The sequence below is a fragment of the Corvus hawaiiensis genome, chromosome 2, assembly GCF_020740725.1.
Source record: "Corvus hawaiiensis isolate bCorHaw1 chromosome 2, bCorHaw1.pri.cur, whole genome shotgun sequence".
NCBI lineage: Eukaryota > Metazoa > Chordata > Aves > Passeriformes > Corvidae > Corvus > Corvus hawaiiensis.
The window spans coordinates 35,847,407-35,866,633 of record NC_063214.1 but is presented as its reverse complement, the minus strand read 5'-3'; the positions used below and the strand labels follow the sequence as shown (position 1 = coordinate 35,866,633).

Here is a 19,227-nt window from a genome sequence, read left to right as displayed (position 1 = left end):
ACTTTTACCAAATGATTTTTAAGAATTTTTGGGTTGTTATCTCTAATCCACCTTGAGTTGACGTCCCTTTTATATTTCTTACTGAAATGGTTATCAACATATCTCCTTTCACTTTTCTCAAGGATTTTATAATAAATTCTCTTCTGCTGTTGCACAGAAATTTTGGAAAGGTACCAATGAAGTGATTGTCTTCTTTTGTTCTAAAATCAGCAGTAGGAGTGACACTTAGAGATTTAAAGACACAAATAAGGTTCTACTTTTAAATTCTCAAGTATTATGTTTCTACATCTTAAATGCTGTTTGGGTCACTAATAAACTTCTACACTCTTCCTCCTAGAAAATACCTCTTATATCGTCCACAGTCAGATAAGTTCTTCTTAATTGATTGTTGCAGAGGAGAGAAGAAAAACACTAAATGTAAATCCAAAGAGATACATTTAATCTACAATTGTCATACTCTGATCTTGTTCTGCATTTCAAGACCCTTCAGAGATACTATATGAAAAGTTAAAAGGAACATTTCATATGATTTGACTGCAGGGAGACTTTAACTTATTCCACAATGTAACAGACAAAAAATCATTTATCTGATCAAAATGTGACCTAATTGACTGACAGCATTGCTACACATCTTTGAGCAGTAGAGATGGCATCTAAAAATAATGGACATAGCACTAAAATCCAAAACTGGGAACAGGGCAAGTTTGTTAGCATGTAAAGCTGCTATCAGAAGGGTTAGGAGAGTACAGTGGGAGAAAAGCTGTAGTGACAAATCAACCACACTTAGGAAAACAGTATGAAAGGCATCCCATACACTAAGGTAAGATGTGTAACTGCATACTGTTCTCACTCTCCTGTCCACTGCCTGGTTGGGATCCTAATTGTTCATAGTACCACATAGCTACAGGTATGTTGTTGCTGTACCTAGCAGAATAGTTTATCCTACATTCAACTTCCTGATGCCTTCATTGTCTGCTGGGGCATGAAGAAATATTGTCAGCCTCAGTGTTGCTTTTGTGTATGTGGTGGGCTTGCCTTGGCTGGACACCAGGTATTCACCAAATCCACTCTATCACTCTCTCCTCATATTAATTTATTTCCAATCAAATCAGAGTAAGGTAATGGCCAGTGTTTGTCTGTCCTCTGCCAGCTGGCATTGGCTCTGTCTGACAACAGAAGCCACTCCTGTAGACCCCTGGTACCAAAACCTTGTCATGCAACTCTAATACAGGATATCAATAACTCTTTAATGACTGCCTGCGCAGTTATTGCAAATGTATGTTTATTAACTTCTGAACTGAATAACCTCTTTCAGTGATATACCCCAAAATAAGGTCATATTCCTATGAGTTCTGCTCTAGTTAGTGGGTGGAGGGAGATTCCTATGTGAAATGGGGCACGCTTCAGAGCAGGAGCCTAATTTTGAACATTGACCTTTGGAGATGTTGATTTTTCTCAATTGACTACAATTAAACTCAGGGCTCTTAAGCCTCCTGGAGCTAAAGCAAACCTGTATGACCATCTCCTCATGCCTTTGTTTGTTGGTGTTTTATCTTTATGCTGATTTCCGTGCATCAACCACGCAAACAAATATCACATGTCTGAACACAGAGTATTTGATTTGCAATGATGACTTTGGCATTGCAAATACTGACTATAGAATGTGGCAAAGTCTAGAAGCTTATAACTGCAGTTTCAGACCTGACATATCAGTACCTTTAGGAAGGAGGCTGTTATCTTGTGCATGGAATGCATTCCAGCATAATACAGAGTGCTGCAGTCTTATCCTATATATTTCCCTGAGCAAATGAAGCATTGCCAGCAGCAGACCTTGAGGGATCAAGGACCTGTTGCTTCCAGAAGAATTTTGTAGGAGATATTTGGCAATATTTGCCTTTCTTTGGCTGTAGACTTTATGCTCTGGTCTTTGGAGAGGAAACCTTATCAGAAGTGACTGACATCTCACAAACCATGCAGCATAATCTGTTTGCTCAAAACTGCAACATTAGCGGCTGGGAAACTGAGTGTTTGAGCCCTGGAGGTGTTGCTGAGATTTTGACCTTTGTTGATGATTTTTTTCATTCTTTTAAACAGAATTTTATTTGCTCATTCTTCAGAGATCAGGTTAAGTGTTCTGTGTTTATTCTCAACGCTTTCTCTGCTATGTGAAGTCAGGTTCTTGGTAGCAGCATTTGTCCATGAGAAGAAACACCAACAAAATAGTGGGGTGGAAATGCAGCATTCCAATGTTTTCCAGTATGACTAATTTGGGAATGAGGACACATTCAGTTTCCAGTTGGCTTTCTTTAAGATTGTTCCAAATTATCTCTCTGAGCTAGAGCATAGACTTTGGAATTCACCTGGGGTTTTTTCTGAAAATGTAGAAGTATGCTGAAAGAGAAAAGTACAACTATCTTCCAAGATTTAGATCAACATGGTAAACATGATGTAAAGAGATCTAACCAACAGTGTGATTTTCTTTTTAAACTATTACTTTTGACTATTCCTATAAAAGTATCAAAATGATTCTTCATCTTTTAAATCAGACAAATATTGCACCAGTATTTTAATGACCTTCAGGCCATTATGTCAGGCTCTTGAATATACTTCTGGTATCACATTGTGCGCTGTAAGTTTATTTTTTAATTGATTCAAATATTTGGTGTATTGTATCAGTTAATTAAGGTTGGTTCTTATTCATAAATTACTTAGGTTGATATGTTTGGTGGAAAAATTCAGGCGTAGAGCATGTAAATCATATAATCTGAATAGATTTAGTTGGAAGTTACCTATGGATGCTATTTGATCTTAACCACTCCAAATAAGGTCAATTTTAAATTAGAAATCTCTTCAAAGGGAAGGAAGAAGTAAATTGTTATCTATTTTTTTTCTGGTTTTGTGTTTGTTGGTTGTGGGGTTTTTTTCTGAAATAAATATTAAAACATGTTTTGCAAATTTTGCAGATTTTTTTCTGAAAGATATCATTTAAATTCACCAGAATTACTTTAAAATGTAAAATTAATTGCGTTCTAGTACCCACTTAGTTGTGAAATTAGAGTTTAGAAAGTCTAATGCTCTTCTATGTATTCAGAAATTCTCTCTCTTTACTTTTCACATGAAAAAGAAAAAAACTCTAAAACTAGACATGAATGAGTCACTTGACTCCATTCCATCTCAAATATGAAAAATGAGCAACAGGATAAGTACCTGAAATGAACCCGAAACATTAACAAGTAAGATGTGCAAAGGAAGTGTACATTTTCAAATTAGTTCATGTCTCTGCTAAAGACACGGCAAGCAGAAATGTATTTGCTTCTTTAATGCAAATAACTTGACATTTTGACAGTCAGAGAAGCTAGTCATTCCTAATGAAGCCATTGATCAGTACCTCTTCAGCATTTAGTACTTCAAAACTTTTATCTGCAGTCAAAGAACCTATTTCTAACTAGAAAACTTCACGAAGAAGAAGAAATGTTTTTCCTAATGTGATCTAGGACAGTACTATGAAATTTGCCTTGAGAAAACATAGAAAATTACTCCAACTGTGAGTGAATTTATGAATTAAAATATGTCAGAAAAGGCACTTTTAACTTTATCACATCATATGTCCATCTTAAACAGGATGTCACAAACAAACCCCAGCGCTCTCCTCTTTATCTTCAGCTGTGCCAGTACAGCGATAACTCTCTGTCTTGGCATCATGTTGTTCCTAATATGGAGAGAACTCTGGGTAATTACAGATGTGGTGTCATCCTTCCATGCTCCTTTCCTCTGTGTAGTAATGTGCTCACGGTTGTGCCTGCACTCCCAACTACTGGTTAGTCACTATGATCATGGTACACAAATCTGGAAAAGAAGGTGGATCCTGAAAGACTAATGCAAGCAAAATGGCAATTTGCCTCATTAAAAACTTTACTACTTACTATTTCTGCAGAAGCCAACCGTTCCTGGATAATTTGTGTTCTCACAGTGAGTGGCATCTTCTTAAGCGGTATTTTGGTGCTTTCCTTGGTAGAAGGATTGCGATAAACAGATTTTTCTTGGAAGTAGGACCCATGCTGGAAGTAATATCCCAGGTGCTGTGAAATCTCAGAAGATTGGTATTGATAATCTTTTGCTTTTAGTCATTTACATTGGACTTGTCAATTTACTCCTGAGGACTGCAGTCATTCCCTATGGCCACTGACAAAAAAGAGGTGGAACTACAACCAGAAGCTTGGATTTGAGACTAAAAAAATATTGTGTTTCTGTGTTCTAGGACAGAGAGGAGCATTTAGCCGTACTAATAATTAAAATTCCATTACAAAATGCAGTGTCTAGACTTCCAACTAGTTTCTTATATCTAGGATGGGAAAGATTTTATTAGTTGTAAATGAAAGAAAACTAATTAGTGTAATTTGTGCACTATATGCTGATGCAGTCAAACTCTTTTAATACCAATTAAATGTGTTAAAACAAAATGCTTTGTCAAATTAAAGATTAATCTATTAAAAAAGAAATAGATTGGCTCAGCTCCTGATTAGCCTTCTGGGTTTACCCTAATATATTCTTACTTTTAACTTTGTTTGTAACTGTCAAATATCATCTGTAATATTCAAAGTTATAACACAGGAATTCAAACTAAAGGCCCAGGTTTCTTTGTCATCATCACCACAGTTTAACAAAATGATAGTAAAGAAGATGCCTTGCAGTCACAGCATCCATATTATCCAGAAGGGCAAGCAGCCCTAGTATTAAGAGATGTTCCCTCGGGAGAAGAGTCTTTGATTTAGCAATTATGTTCAATATAGTAAGGCTGAATTACTTCAATCACTAAATAAATTACCAGAGTTAGAGTTATAATGAAAATTCGGATTGAAAATAAGGAGCTGGAATAGCACAGAAAGAAGCTAGGTGAAATCAAAGCAAAGGGAGCAATATAGACGTGTGTTTGAAAAGGACTAGCTGCCCTGGCTAAGACTTACACAGTCATGACTTGGAATTTGGGATGTCTTTTATTTCTAGAAAGGGATTTTTGCAGTTGGACCAATGGATGTTTGACACTTCTAAGACAACAGATGAAGCTGATTACTTTAAATCAGATGCAAGTTGCTAGAGAAATCCATGCTATTATACACAATATTTGTGAAGGAGATTAATGTCCAATTTCCTGCAGCTTAATTGTTTAAATAATTTTTGTGTTGCTGTTATGCTTTCCCACATACTCTCTTATGCGACCATCACACTTTATACAATAATTTATTAATGAATATTGAGATGAGCAAAAGGCTAATAAGTAAAAAAAAAAACCTTTGTAAAAGTTGACATTTATTTAAATGACAATGATGTTAATTGGGAGGTCTGGAATCAACCCAGTGCTGAAGAGTGGCAACACTGGATGATTTTTTTTCCCCTTATTTTTTATCTTTTGAGATCTGACAGTACATAATAGTGACTCATATATCAGGAATACTTCTGCTCTTTTCAAGTAGGTAAAAAAAGAGAATAAGGAAGCTGCATTGTGAATAAAATTAATTTGAACAAAATTAACGTGAACATCGATGAAGCAAGCTGGGTGAATGCAAGCATATGTAACTGACTTATAATTACATTTGAGCACTCTACCCTTTGACTCTACCATTCTACTGAAAATTCTCATACAAAGTCACTGCACTGTGACTGGTGATGAAGAAGTCCCAAAGGGAGAAAAATGTAAGGCACTAGACTAACTGTAATATTTTTTTACACTTTCACTACTCTGATGCAAGTCATGAACAATATTAATTTCAATGTCATCGCTGTTTTTTATGCTCTATAATTTCCACCTTACAGTGTCACCACTTGGTTTATCTTTCTTGAATTTGTCAAAGACGAGGCTACAGTAACTGAAGTAAAGCTGAAACTGCATCTTTTTCCAGCAGATATAATCTCCTCTGCCGCTATGGGAAAAAATAAATCTGTTACACTGGAGATTTTTGGGTTTTTTTTCTGTTTCTTGGGTTTTTTTTTGGTTTTGCTCTGTGGGTTTTCCATATCTCAGTTAAAGTTGTGGTCACGTTGTTTCTTTAATCCTTTCTTCCTCCATGGAAATGAATTACATGGGGTTTTTTCAATTAATGAGGACTAGCTTTATTTTATATTGAGAGAGATGTGTTGCATTGCAGAGCAGTACTGAACATGTGGCATTACCATAGTTTCCTAATTTTTCCTTTGCATTCTTAGGTCTAAGATGTTAAAGAGGGAATCTGATGCTTATCATCTTCATTCTTAAAAGTCCAAAGGAGATATGGGGGGAGAAATAGGGGGATCAAGAAAAATATAGAAGTGGATTCACATTTGCCTTCTACCTCACAGAGTTTACATGGGGCCAGGGAAATAATATGAAAGAAGCCCATTGATAGTTTATGATGATTCTGAATACAAATCTCCAGGGACACAGATTTCCAGTGCAGAATATCTGAATTCAAGGTTCTAAGCAATGAGGGAGGATGAAGGACACTGTTGAGGTACCATGTCACAGTGGGAAATGGAAATAATGTCTGCTAATGGATGTGTTCAAGGCCAGGCTGAATGGGACCCTGAGCAACCTGGTCTAGTGGAAGGTATCCCTGCCCATGGCAAAGAGGCTAAAACTAGATGGTCTTTAAGGTCCCTTCCAAACCAAAGCATTCTAGGTTTCTGTGATTCTGTGTTTTTACTGGAAAAAAGAACAATATTACTCCTCTTTGCTCTGAAAATTCAGAAAAATCCATTTAGTTCCTTAAGTGATACAGGGCCAAAGTGCAGGGACATATTTTGGAATCTCTTACTGTTAAAACCATAGCTAATTTTTTTCCATCAGATCTACATTCCTTGCAGTCAGCCACCAAGACACAAGGAAATCTAAGAGACCTCACAAAGCCCTCTGCTGACTTCTCCTTCTAACCACTGTTTTAGCTTTCTTTTCAATACACAACACTCATATTATATTGTTTAAATTGCCATCTAACCTTGGAGGAGTGAGACAGTTTCAGGCAGCATCATTCTGAGCTTGAAGTATTTCTTCAAATGCCTTAGAAAATAATGAGGTGATGAAATGGTGACCATGCTGTGATCCTGGGTATAGTGAAAGCTATTATCATGCAGCAGTGGAGGAGCAAATACACATACTTGTCTTTAAATCTGGTGACAGTCTAAATTCTGTGCTGAATGGTCAAAGCATCACAGTATTCGTGCTAGAAAAAGAGATAGACCTGACCTTTGCAGACCATCTTACCCTTTTGTAAAATGATCAGAGAAACATGAACATCTGTGCTGGGGAAAAAAACACCATTATTGCAATCTGTGCTCGTAGATTACTTGTAGTGAGAATGACTAATAGCAGGATGCTGAGTGACTACATGTCATAGCCTTGGTGAGGCGTGTCTGTTTTACGTTCTTGTTTTTGTTGCTCTACCCAAAATATAGTAGGTGAAATAATTGAATTTGTTTAATATTACTGAGTCAAAACACTTCTTTAGCTGTTTATTTACTTCATTCTTTAAACATAGTCATGTGAAACAGAATGAAAGGGTTTTAGGAAGAAGTGCATCTATCCCATTTTGTTTTGCACGCTCAAGCCATTTGATACTGGAGCAAATTATCCAAACCATCCTCCCCTATGTCTTTTCAAAACAGGATGCAAAGCTGAGATGGGCTTCTAAAATAATAATATAGTGTATGTTTGTGTGTGGGTTGATCAAAATAAATACTTTTCTTTTTCTTCTTGCATGATTTTGTGCTGAAGAATGTCAGAGTTAATATGAAATTCTGATCTATGTGACTCACATAAACTTGAGGTTATTCCAGAGAAGCCATTAAGCTTGACATAGAGTCCTCTGAGATCATAATTTGGCTTGTCTTCAGGTGTTGGGCTTTTTCCTGCTCCAAAACTCATATGAGTGTCATTCACTTACACGAGATATCTTGTAATGTCTCCTTTTACATAAAATAGAACCTCACAGATATTTTTAGTGGAAGATTGGTATGAGAAAGCAAGCTCTTAATCAGTTGCTTATGGCCTCCATATCAGATGAGGCTTACTAGCAGAAAGATGAATGGAAGAGCTGCCAAACTCTTAATGTGATCTGACTATCCTGTTTTATACAGTCAAATCCCATACTTGCTGTGCTTTGCCTATATAAATTCTTCTCCCCCAATTTTTTTACAGCAACTAGTTGCAATCACAGAAAGTTAATTTATGTCTATACGGGAGGCTGAGTGATGTCAACCACAAAAGTGGCTTTAGCAAACTTGTGGATAAATCACAAATATACATTAGATCTGATGCCAGGTGTGCTGGGTAATGTTCAGGCATAAAACAACACTAGCTGGCCTGCATTACATCTGAGACATTGGACCTACTTTTGCATGCGCACTTATATGTGCACGCATGATTGCCCTCCCCGGGCCTAGATTTTAATATGTAAAATCTGGCAACCATGCTGAGCAGCTTCATTTATTGATTGTCCCACTTGTTTCCATCTGGAAGAGACCCAGGAGGGTAAACAGGATGAAAAAAGCTTTCTCTAATAGAAAGCTGAAAAAATTATTGATAATATTCCATCAAGAAAAGTTTGCATTGAAAATCTATTTTCACTTTTGTTTTGCTAGAAAACCAAATATGTAATTTGCTTTGATTTTCTCTCTCTCTCTTTCTCTTTTTTTTTTTTTTTCTTAATTGTCATAGGAATAATTATGCTGAAAGAAAAGAGAAGTTGAAATCTTGCATTTTTTCTAGCATGTCTAATAACTTTTTCAGAAAGAACAGGAGAAATTGTCAGCCTTGCTTTTCTATGGAAAAAATTTTTCCACAGAAATAATATGGAATTGAAACAGAAAGTTTTCAATTTATGAACAGAAACACGTACCATTACTTCTAATTTCAAACGAGATGAAATTGGTTTGTCTTCACCTCCCTTGGTTTTGTGCTCTCCTTTTTTCTCTCTCTTATTCTTCCTTGCCTTGGTTATTTGACGTCCAGGGATTAGGAAAAAAACACCCCACCAACAAAAAAGCAAAACCAAAAAGCATCAAAATGTTTTGTAAAGAAATATCAAGAAATTAAAATATGGAAAACAAATTTCAAATCTTTTTACTCTTTCTTGGATGGTATGTCATCCAGCATGAAGGAAAAGTGGAATTTTATTGGTTTGTTTGAAGATTCTGCCTGTTTATTCCCATTTGGCCAAGTTTATTATTTATACCTTGGGTTTGATGATGGAGTACCCCAACTCAACTGAAATAAAATTCTGTTTGACTTAGAAAACTTTAAACAGTAAATAGCAAAATATAATAGTATTTTCAATATTACACAATGCACTAGCTTGCTATTAATATATTTTTTAGCATTATTTTTGTTAATCTTTGGTTATGCAATGTTTTTTAGGGAACACTATGAATCCAACTGATCAATCTGATTTCTTTTCTTTTTCCTTGGACTCTTTTCATATTTAGCTATGTGTTTGTCTACTGGATTTAGCTCCAAATAAGCATTGAAAACTTTAATTTATTTAGCTTTATTTACATAACTTTTCCTAGCAGTTCAAGTGAAGAAGACAGGTGGCAGTCTCTACAGAAATTACACTTGTTTTTCAGCCATTCCTGCTGCTCTTGTAAAAACAGATTTGTGGATAATCCATATTGCAGTCAGATATTCACAATTTAGAAAGTGAATAGAAGAAAAGAGACTATACATAATCCCTGAAAGTAAGTAGCAATATACTGGCTTTTGGAGTATGCCCACTGCCACTGCCATAAATGCTGTGAAATCTCCATTGTATCTAAGTTTTTGACAGAATTACTGCTAAAATTATGTAATAGTCTATACAGGAAAACATGTAGGATAATTCGTGTTTTCTGGTTTCTTGATGAGCATAGATTTCATATTTCAGCACTCAACTCTGCCTGAAATAGGCGGATGCCTTTTTTTCCTATTATCATTTTATATCATTGTTATTATTTTTTACAATATGCTATCATCCAATCTATTCACAATAATGTGAGTAGTATCATGATAGCTGAAGTCTATTTCGTGCCATTCAGGAATGCAGATCAGCTCTGGAATGGACTGTTTAAATGTTTATAGGTCAGCTGAAAGCTATTAAAGGAATTGCCAGATAAATCTTTTAAAAGTCTGTTTTCATTTATTTACGACATGAGCAAACTTTAATTAGTGGAACTATTTTTCTCTTTTGGGGGGATAGGACATCAATAATTGACAAAGAATGAATACTCCATTGTAGAGTAGAATACTCCATTGTAGACTCCCCCCATACTGAAGACATTTTCAATCCAAGTGGTTCAGCAACTTTCTGGAAAAACGGTTTCTGCTCTCTCTGACATTAGAAGAAACTTTCCTACTTTCATAAATGGCAGTGACCTTATCCTGATAAATACATAAAGGCAGCATTTGAAACCCAGACTGACTATTGTTAAGTGTACATCTGCTAAAATTTGATTAAATAAGAAATCTCTGAAAAAAAATTGTATTAGGCAAAGTCTTAGGTTCAGACAAACACTGTGGATGCGATATAACCTTTTAAAAGCCCTTCTGTATCTCATCAATAAGTTTATTTCCATATTCCTTTTCCACTACAATAGATCTGGGCTAGACATCAGCTGTGGAGTGGAGACAAGGAAGAATGTCCCCAGTGTCAAACATTTGTCTAGCTTTCACTTGGAGAAGAACTTCAGAGTTATTGCCCCCTCTCACATGTTCAAAATATAAATCTTGGAAGCCTGATTTTGAAGATTTTGGAACTGCTACTGTGTTTAGAAAACACAGGATGAAATCTTATAAAAGCATTTTGATAGCAGAGTTTTTTTCCTCATCCTCCTGTCTTGTTTTGGAGCTGGACTGCATAACTTTTCCTCATAAACATTTTTACTTTGTTTGTTTTCTTTTTTTATAAGATAACTTTCTAGAATGAAAGGGATCATATCATGTTTCAAAGCCTTTACTGTGACATTAAACCTTTGAACTACTGCTAAGGAAATTATTTCCCTAAGGCTAAATCTCTGAAAGGTTATTAAAAATTTAATTTCACAAATGTTACCTAGACTAAAAAATAATAATATCTAAACACTACTTAAAACCTTGATTGCCTAATCTTATAAATCCCACTGCTCCTTACTTTTAAATAAAGCAGAAATTACTATTAAAATACAGAAACTTTTCATAACAGGATTTCAGAAGGAGCATGGAGATGCTATGTCCTATATCTTTTATGTTGGTCAAAACTGCACAGGTATTGTGTCTGTGACTTCTGCGTGGAGTCAGTTTTAAAATTCAGTTCTTTTAAAGCAGTTATAAAGAAAGTGTACTTCACCTTTAGGTCATGAACCCACATAGGAGGCCATTAGTGGGAATACTTGAATAATTTTGAAAAGGGGATATAGGTGTTTCATAAAACCAAAGAATGGTTTGGAGTGGAAGGGACCTTAGAGATCATCTAGTTCCAACTATCCTGCCATGGGCAGAGCACCTTCTAGTGAGTTATATGATCCCAGGACTAATTTGACAAAGAGATTCTTGTTAGGAGTGTAGTCTCCCTTGACTTGCCACGTAGAGGGTAACTTTCCAGTCATTATCTGGAGGCTTTTCGTGCTCTCTCTGACATTAGAAAAAGTCTAAAGAAAAGCTACTAGATTCTAGACTGCTAACTTCTTCAATCCAATGGAGTACTTCCAGCATGAGTCAAAAAGTTCTGTCCTCTAAACCCATACTGCCATGCTACCAGGGCTTTACAATACTGCTCTTAATCATATACTGAAAGCCTTCTCTGTTTTCAGCAATTTATTTGTATGGATCTCACCTCTGGTTTATGACATCAGGTTTAGTGTGGCTTTCAGGATTTTCTCCTTCTTCAAGATTTTTTCCTTCTTGTGATTTTCTGTGGTTTTTGGCATTATTCTCACTGCAGAGTCATCTGTACTCCATTTCTTAGTGTATCACTTGTGAGTTGTTTTGTTTAAAAAAAAAACAACAAAGCAAAACGTGTTGACCTTCCCCAAAAGCAATGTACTCAGACATTCTGAATGTGAGGCATACTTCTTCACTTGTCTCTTTCTATCCTCCTCTCTTCCTAATATTTTTTTTTCCTGTAATAACTACACTTAACAGTGTGCTCCACTGTGTGCTTGGTGGCTTCATACCCTTTTAATGCCATAGAGCATGAGCAAGCCTCAGGTGCTCTGGATATGGACTGTGGCTCTCTTTGGTAGATGTGCTTTTGTGGCCACGAAGGTTCTGCATGTCAGTTTATTCTGTCTTTTTTTAACAACCTGAACCATACAAAAGCCTGCACCACGCTGGAAGGAGCAAGCAACGTGCTGGAGGTCTGTCATCCAATGGAGCCTCTACAGGTTGGCCAGAACCTCACGAAATTCAGCAGAGGTGAATGCAGAGTCACACATCTGCCATACACCCATACAAGTGAGGGACTGACTGGGGAAAAGACATCTTTGTAGAGGAGAACCAGGCACTTGCAGTGGGGAATCCACCAGCCCTCAGTGTGCTGCCATAACAGGGAAGGCCAATAGAACCACGGGCTGCATTAATAACAGCAAATCCATCAGGGGAAACGTCTATGTCCCACTGCTCAGACCTGTGAGAGGACATCTCACAAAGTACATCCAGTTTGGAGATTTTCAGTACAGTGGAGATATTGGGCAAAGTAACCTCCAAGGTCTCCTTCTACCTAGACTACACTTTGATTCTTTGACTTCCTTTTATCTCCCTCCTAGCAGAATGTACCAGGAGATACAGCACAGAAGGTGACCCAAAAGACTGAAAATTATTACTTATTCTTAACAGGTTGTACTTGTACACTTTAGGTACAAAGAAACAAGTTGTTTGTTGTTTTTTCTTTTTTTCTAGTTAACATCTGATTAGTTCATGATAAACTTCTCAAACTTAATGAAAACTTTTCCTATTTTAATTACTAGTAAACAGTTTTTCCTGTCATATATTTGTAGTAAAATAAAATAATTGGTAGCAGCTTGGAGATGAAATTCTTTCCAATGTGATTTTGACACTTATGAGATGAAACACCGTAAGAATAAATTAATGAATAAATTGACAGGAATTAAAAAAAAAAAAAAAAAAAGGTATTAGAACAACAAAGCCCACACAGAAAGGTATACATATAACACAAACAGAAACATGTAAAATGACAATACACATGCAGGTGCATTTCTATTCCAGCGTTCTTATTTTAAATATAAATCCAAAATCCCATGGTGAACTAAAATCCCATCTATATTATATTATATATGATAATACCTTATGTTATATATATTTCTCCAAAATGGGTGATTCCTCTGTTTTAAAACCATTTTTCTAAGACTGAGTGGAAATACCTATGGTTTGATGTATAGTGTGGCATTCTATGTATATTTAGTAATTTTTTCTGTCTGCATAATAGCTTGTCCAGCAAGTTATCACGCTTCATGAAAAGAGAGTAAATTTGTCTAGATTTTATTTCATATCTTCTGATTTATTTTTGTTTTTACACACAAATGTAAGAAACGAGTATTTTAATAAAAATTTATCACTGTTAGAAATACCTTTTCCTTTCTCCAGGATTTCATGGCTATTCTGAATATTGATAGAATGGCAGGGATAAGGTTTATCACTGTACATTAGATAAATGTAGTGTGATGTTGGTGTCTGAACATTTTAAGTAATCTTAACAAAGGCCTGGATTTTTATTATGATTGTTCAATTAATTTAGTTTTCTGGAGTCATACTTAGGGACTTTTTGGGGGGAGGTTTTGTGTCTTTGCATGAATGGTAGTTTTTCACCTGATCCATGTGGAACATATAGACTCTGTAAGGAAACCTTAGAAGGATATTGTATTTTGCATCCGTGAACTTTCTAGTTCACAAAGATAGGGTTGCAGAGTTGTACAACGTGTGCAATACATAATAGTTAAGTTATAATACCCTTGTCTTGATATGTTACTTGAAAAAAATTCTTTCATTTTCTTTAACCATGGCAAATTGTCAGAACAGAGTTCAAAAGTGAGACTGCGTAAGAACATTAATTGACATAATTTTACTTCTGTGGTTTTGCCAATTAGTGTGTGTAAATATCACTTTCTTGAGAGACTAGAAGAATAAGAGACAAACCCACAGCTCTGTCACTCATGAAACAAAAGCTCACACAAATAAACACATCCTGGAGAAGATAGGACTGGCCCCTGAGAGTAATGATTCCTTGTGCATTTTGAAACGCTGCCATTTCAAGCTTTAAATTCCTTTTATGAACTGATGCAATAATCGAGGCTGTGAAGATACTACATCATTTGCAAAATTATGCTCCAGAACCTGCTAGAAACTCCTTTAAAACAGTTTTCAGTACCAAAAGTCAATGAGAGAACCTTGAAAACAATGAGTAAGCAAAGATTCAGGGTCAGTGTCTTGATGCTCCAAATGATCATGAAGCAACAGATCTGGAAGACACTAAAATATTTTCTCGGATACTCTCTCCATGGGGAAAATTTTGAGAATAGACATCAAAAATGCTAACAGCTGTCATATTTTTACCCTGTGGATATTTTCTTTCTGAAAACTTGGTCCTGATTCTTGTCTTCATCCCATTTGTTTTGCTGTTATCGAGGGTAATCTGTCTGAAGAAAAGGGTTGCTTGATTTAACAAATTTGCATGTATTTACAGTTCAGCTGGCCTAGATGTTTCAGCCTTCTCCATAATCCATGGAAACACTGAGATGAAGCATGTCTTGGTGTCCCTTTTACTTTTATTAAGTCTGAGAAGATGAAGGACTTGTAGTTCAGAGGTAGAGGTCTGCCCTAGAACAGGTAACTTTGTCACAAAACTTACGATTTTTTTCCCTAACAAGTTGAATTCGGGAGCACTCAGGATGTCAGTCAAACTACCCTTTTCATATGGACTAGTAAAGCTCAGGCTGGGAAGAATTCATACAAATATCTGATCTGATCCATTCAGATAGCCTAAATGTCCTACTCAAGCTCCTCTGAAGTCTGTACCTTTATTTGAGGTAGATTGTATCTTCTTGAAAGATTTTTAGCCATTGACATTATTAAACAGGGAGTCCCAGGTGCTATTTTCTTGTCAAAAAATGTGTACCTTCTCTCTTATATGTGTCTGTTTAACTTCAATTCCCACCTGTTTGATGTTACCAATACATTTTTTTCCTCATGAAATAAACACAAAGAGAGTTGACTGGATATTAGAAAGAAATTCTTTACAGTGACGGTGGTGATGCACTTGAGTAAGTTGTGCAGAGAAGCTGTGGCAGCTCCCTCCCTGGAAGTGTTCAAGGCCAGGATGGATGCAGTTTTAAAAAACCTGGTCTAATGGAAGATGCCCCTGCCCCTGATGGAAAGTTTAGAATTATATTGTCTTGAAGGTCCCTTCCAACCCAAACCATTCAAGCATTCTATAAAAGAATAATCAGCTGTTAGAAACCTCTTTAGTGTAGAGGTTTTTTAGCAGATGACATAGTACTAGATAGATAGAATTTAACTATTAGATTAAGGTTTTTAGTTTCTCATTGTGTGCTCACCAGTCTGTAGGTTTGTGTGTGATTTGGTTTGTGGTTTTTTTTTTTTCAAACCTTTTTAAATGTTTATCTCACTCATTTATATGGCAGAATTTAACAAATTAGACAAAGTCTTCATTTTTTTTCTAAGTCAACTGACTGTTTGCACTCCCTACATATGAGGGTGCTGGGATCTTGATTAGTTTGAGTATGTGAGTAATATGAATTGCTCATAAACAATCAATTTTCCATACACCTTACAAGTGCACTATATTGAAATAAGACCCACTTGCCATGCTTTAATTACTTTTTTGTCTACAAATTTTGCCAACCATTATTTTCTATTTTGTTACACACAATTTCCAAACTTAATGAATGACACGAAGCTGAGACCAACCTCTGAGATAACCCACTTAAAGCATTCTCACTCCCTTATAGTTCCCCATTTTAAGTGACATTCTGAAATCTAATTTGTTCCATTTGATTTTTTATTTTGCCATTTATAATATTTTACTTTCTATTAAGCTTTATTTGAACATCCTGTGATATTCTACCCAGCATTTTTGTATGGACCAAACTTTCACTCCTATAAAAGGCAAAAATATTGTGTGACAGTATGTAACACCCTTAAAACCATTTATGCGACTTCGATTTCATTATCAATGTGAGCTTTTGCTGTTGACATCCCACCTTGTTTTACATGATTTTGCTTGAGACTGGATTGAAATTAAATGACATAATTAATCGTTATTTATCTTTTTCTTAGATACTGCAATGACACCAGTTAATTTCTGGTTCTCTCAGACCTTTCAGTATTAACTACTTGTTAAAATTCAGCAGCACAGATTCAGAGAGTTTTGTTTGTCAGAAAATTTATGATTATTCAACTGAGATATTTGAATTGATTAAACTGGAAATTTTTAGTAGCTTGTCTTCAATAGAGATCTTGATTACTAATGCAGAAAAAATATTTCTTTCTCTATAAGGAACACACAGTCTGGTCCTTTTTAACACTGCATTTAGAAATCCTGTTGACAGACAGGTTTTTATTTTCCTTAGATTCTTTTTTTTTATTACTCATTCTGAAATGTGTGTGAAAGTTTGAACACTTGCTGTAGGAAGAATAATTTAGGATATGATTCGTTCTCTATTGTACTTGTTTTAATTAATGTCATACAGATTAAAATTTGGAAATCAGATTAGAACTTGATGATGAGAACTGATTTGGAGTTTACAGAAGACAATGGATACACTCTTCTTGGGATGGATGGACTTCAGAAAGAAAAAAACGTGGCATAGAGGGGTTATGAGATCTGTGGAATAATCAGCACCAGTTTGAGGTGCAGCAGGAGGTGAAGAGATAGAAGTAACAAGCAAGACCAGTAACACTGTAATCTCTGTGAAATGAGTCTAATTACGTGGCATTTTAATATCCTGTGAAGTGTAATTTGATGAGCAGGAAATTGCCTCCAATGCATCATCATCTGCTGAATACTCTGCCTTATTCTCTATTTGGACATCTAGGAGAAGTAAAGTAGAAGAGATGGGTGACACCTAAACTTTATCTGTAGAAGCAAAATAGTTCCCTAATCTTCTTTTCTAATATGTGATTTATGTTTTAAATAGAATTGAAATTACTTCAGAGAAAGATAATAACTGAAACACTGCAATTCCTTACTGAGATTCTTATATTTTTCTTTTTTTTTTCTTTTTTTTTCAGTAAGTAGTAGTGCTAAGAGTTTTATCTCCTGAAGCCTAAACAGGTAATCTCAGGGATTAGGTAGTTTCCTAAAGAACTGATCTCTTGCTTGCCAGGTTTGGGAGCAATCAGCTGCTGTAAAAGAAGGTCTTTTGCAAAGGAGCAGTGTCAGAAACTAAAACCCATACCAGGGTGACCTCCAAGCTTCAATTTCTATTTTATCAGGAAGAAAAATATTCTATCCCAATTTAAGGAGAACATTTGGAAAATTTCACCCTAGAGTAATGCCATCTTGCTGAGTCTGCAGAAAACTTGGAATATCTCAGAGGGTTTGGACAATTGTCTTCTGGAGTTCTGAGTGCTGGAAAGACCATACCAGAAGTAATGAGAGGAAAAGAGGATATTTAACAGTCTTCCGACACATCTATATTGACTGCTGTAATGTTCAAGCTATTGACATCACCATGCCCAAACACAGAAGGAAATTTCTTTCCCTTCTCAAACCTTCTACCGCTCCTCTGGGGATGAGCACTGTTAGCTAAAAACAACTTTGGTGTCCCAGCCTCCACAGTTCACTCATAGTCTTCCTGTGTTCGGGGATGCACCAAACTTCAAGATCACTAGCACTACTATATCAAGCTCATATTTTATATCAATTACATTAAATCTACTTTTTCCTATGGAAACACACACACGAAATTCCCTCAACTCCCAGCATCCACTCTTTGCACACACTGGGTATTTTTATCAAAACCCCCTAGAGGAAGAATTTTATCAATAAAATGGATGTTTGTTTGCAGTTTCCAGCATTTTTTCTAGAACTATTTACTTGTGAGTCTCCATTAAAACTCTCTTATCCATTCATCTCACTCAATCATTGTATTTAAATTTGAGCTTCTCCAAGGTCTTGCAAACCAGTTAAAGTTTGTTTCAGTTCTTCGAGATCCTATGACGGGAAGTATTGCACATCAGAACAGCACTGCTTATTAGACTGAGTTTAAGACACATGAAACAGAAAAGAAAATGCAATTGGAGTACCTGGTGAATTGTACACACTGGGAAAATTATTACCTAGTGAAGACCTTATTCCAAGGAATTCTAATTGTTTCAAAATATTTCAAACTAAACTGAGTACTGTTTGAAACAAACTCGCACTGGAAACAGGATGATTATGTGATGGAATATGTTGTTAGGGAAGTGAGAATTCATACCTCCTAACAGTACCTCCTAACAAATGTTTCTATGGGATAGTTCTGCTGGCCAGGGTTAAACCACAGCAGGGTTAAACTAGCAGAATACATGGGTGAAGTTTCACAGCTGCCTCTTCATTCCTCCAATTAAAACAAACAAACAAAAAAACCCTTAGGAAAAAAATAGGCTTGTCCTCAGCCTCTCTTTTGAAATACTTGGAGCTCTCTTGCTGCAGTCAGAGTAGAGACAGAAAAGAAGATTTATATCTGCAATTTTTTCAGCATTCTAGTGGCACAATAGTGTCATTCATATTTCCAGTATTAATCCAGAAAGAATTTTAGATTCTTTGTTAATTTTCTCATACATAGATCTGAAAGCATCCTTAGGATAGTGTTGATTGCCTACAGGGAGAGAAAATTTAGCTATGAAACCCAGCAATCTTGCTATCTCCTCATTAAGATTGACAATTGTCAACTTATATGCCTATCAATCATGAGAACATTCTTGGAAGCTTGTGACATTTGATCCTTCTGCTGTTTTTAGGAGAAAAAAGAAGAAAATTTTGATATAGATTGTGAACTGATGCATCCTTCTTTCTTTTTCTTTCTTTCGTTCTTTCTTCCTTTCTTTTCTTTTTGTTTCTCTTTTTCTTTCTTTTCTTTTTCTCTTTCTTTTTTCTCTCTTTCCCCCTTTCTTTTTTCTTTCTTTCTCACTTTCTTTCTCTCTTCCTTGCTTTCTTTTTCTGTTCTATTCCTCTTCCTCTTTGTCCCCTTCTCCCAATCCTCTTCCTAAGTTAAATGAAATTACTTGCA

General features: G+C 35.8%; 1 protein-coding gene across 1 annotated transcript in view; it reads left to right on the top strand.

Annotated features, from left to right (window-relative positions):
• TENM4 (teneurin transmembrane protein 4) overlaps positions 1-19,227 on the top strand; it is a 1,366,951-nt gene that overhangs the window by 148,044 nt on the left and 1,199,680 nt on the right. The window lies entirely within an intron of this gene.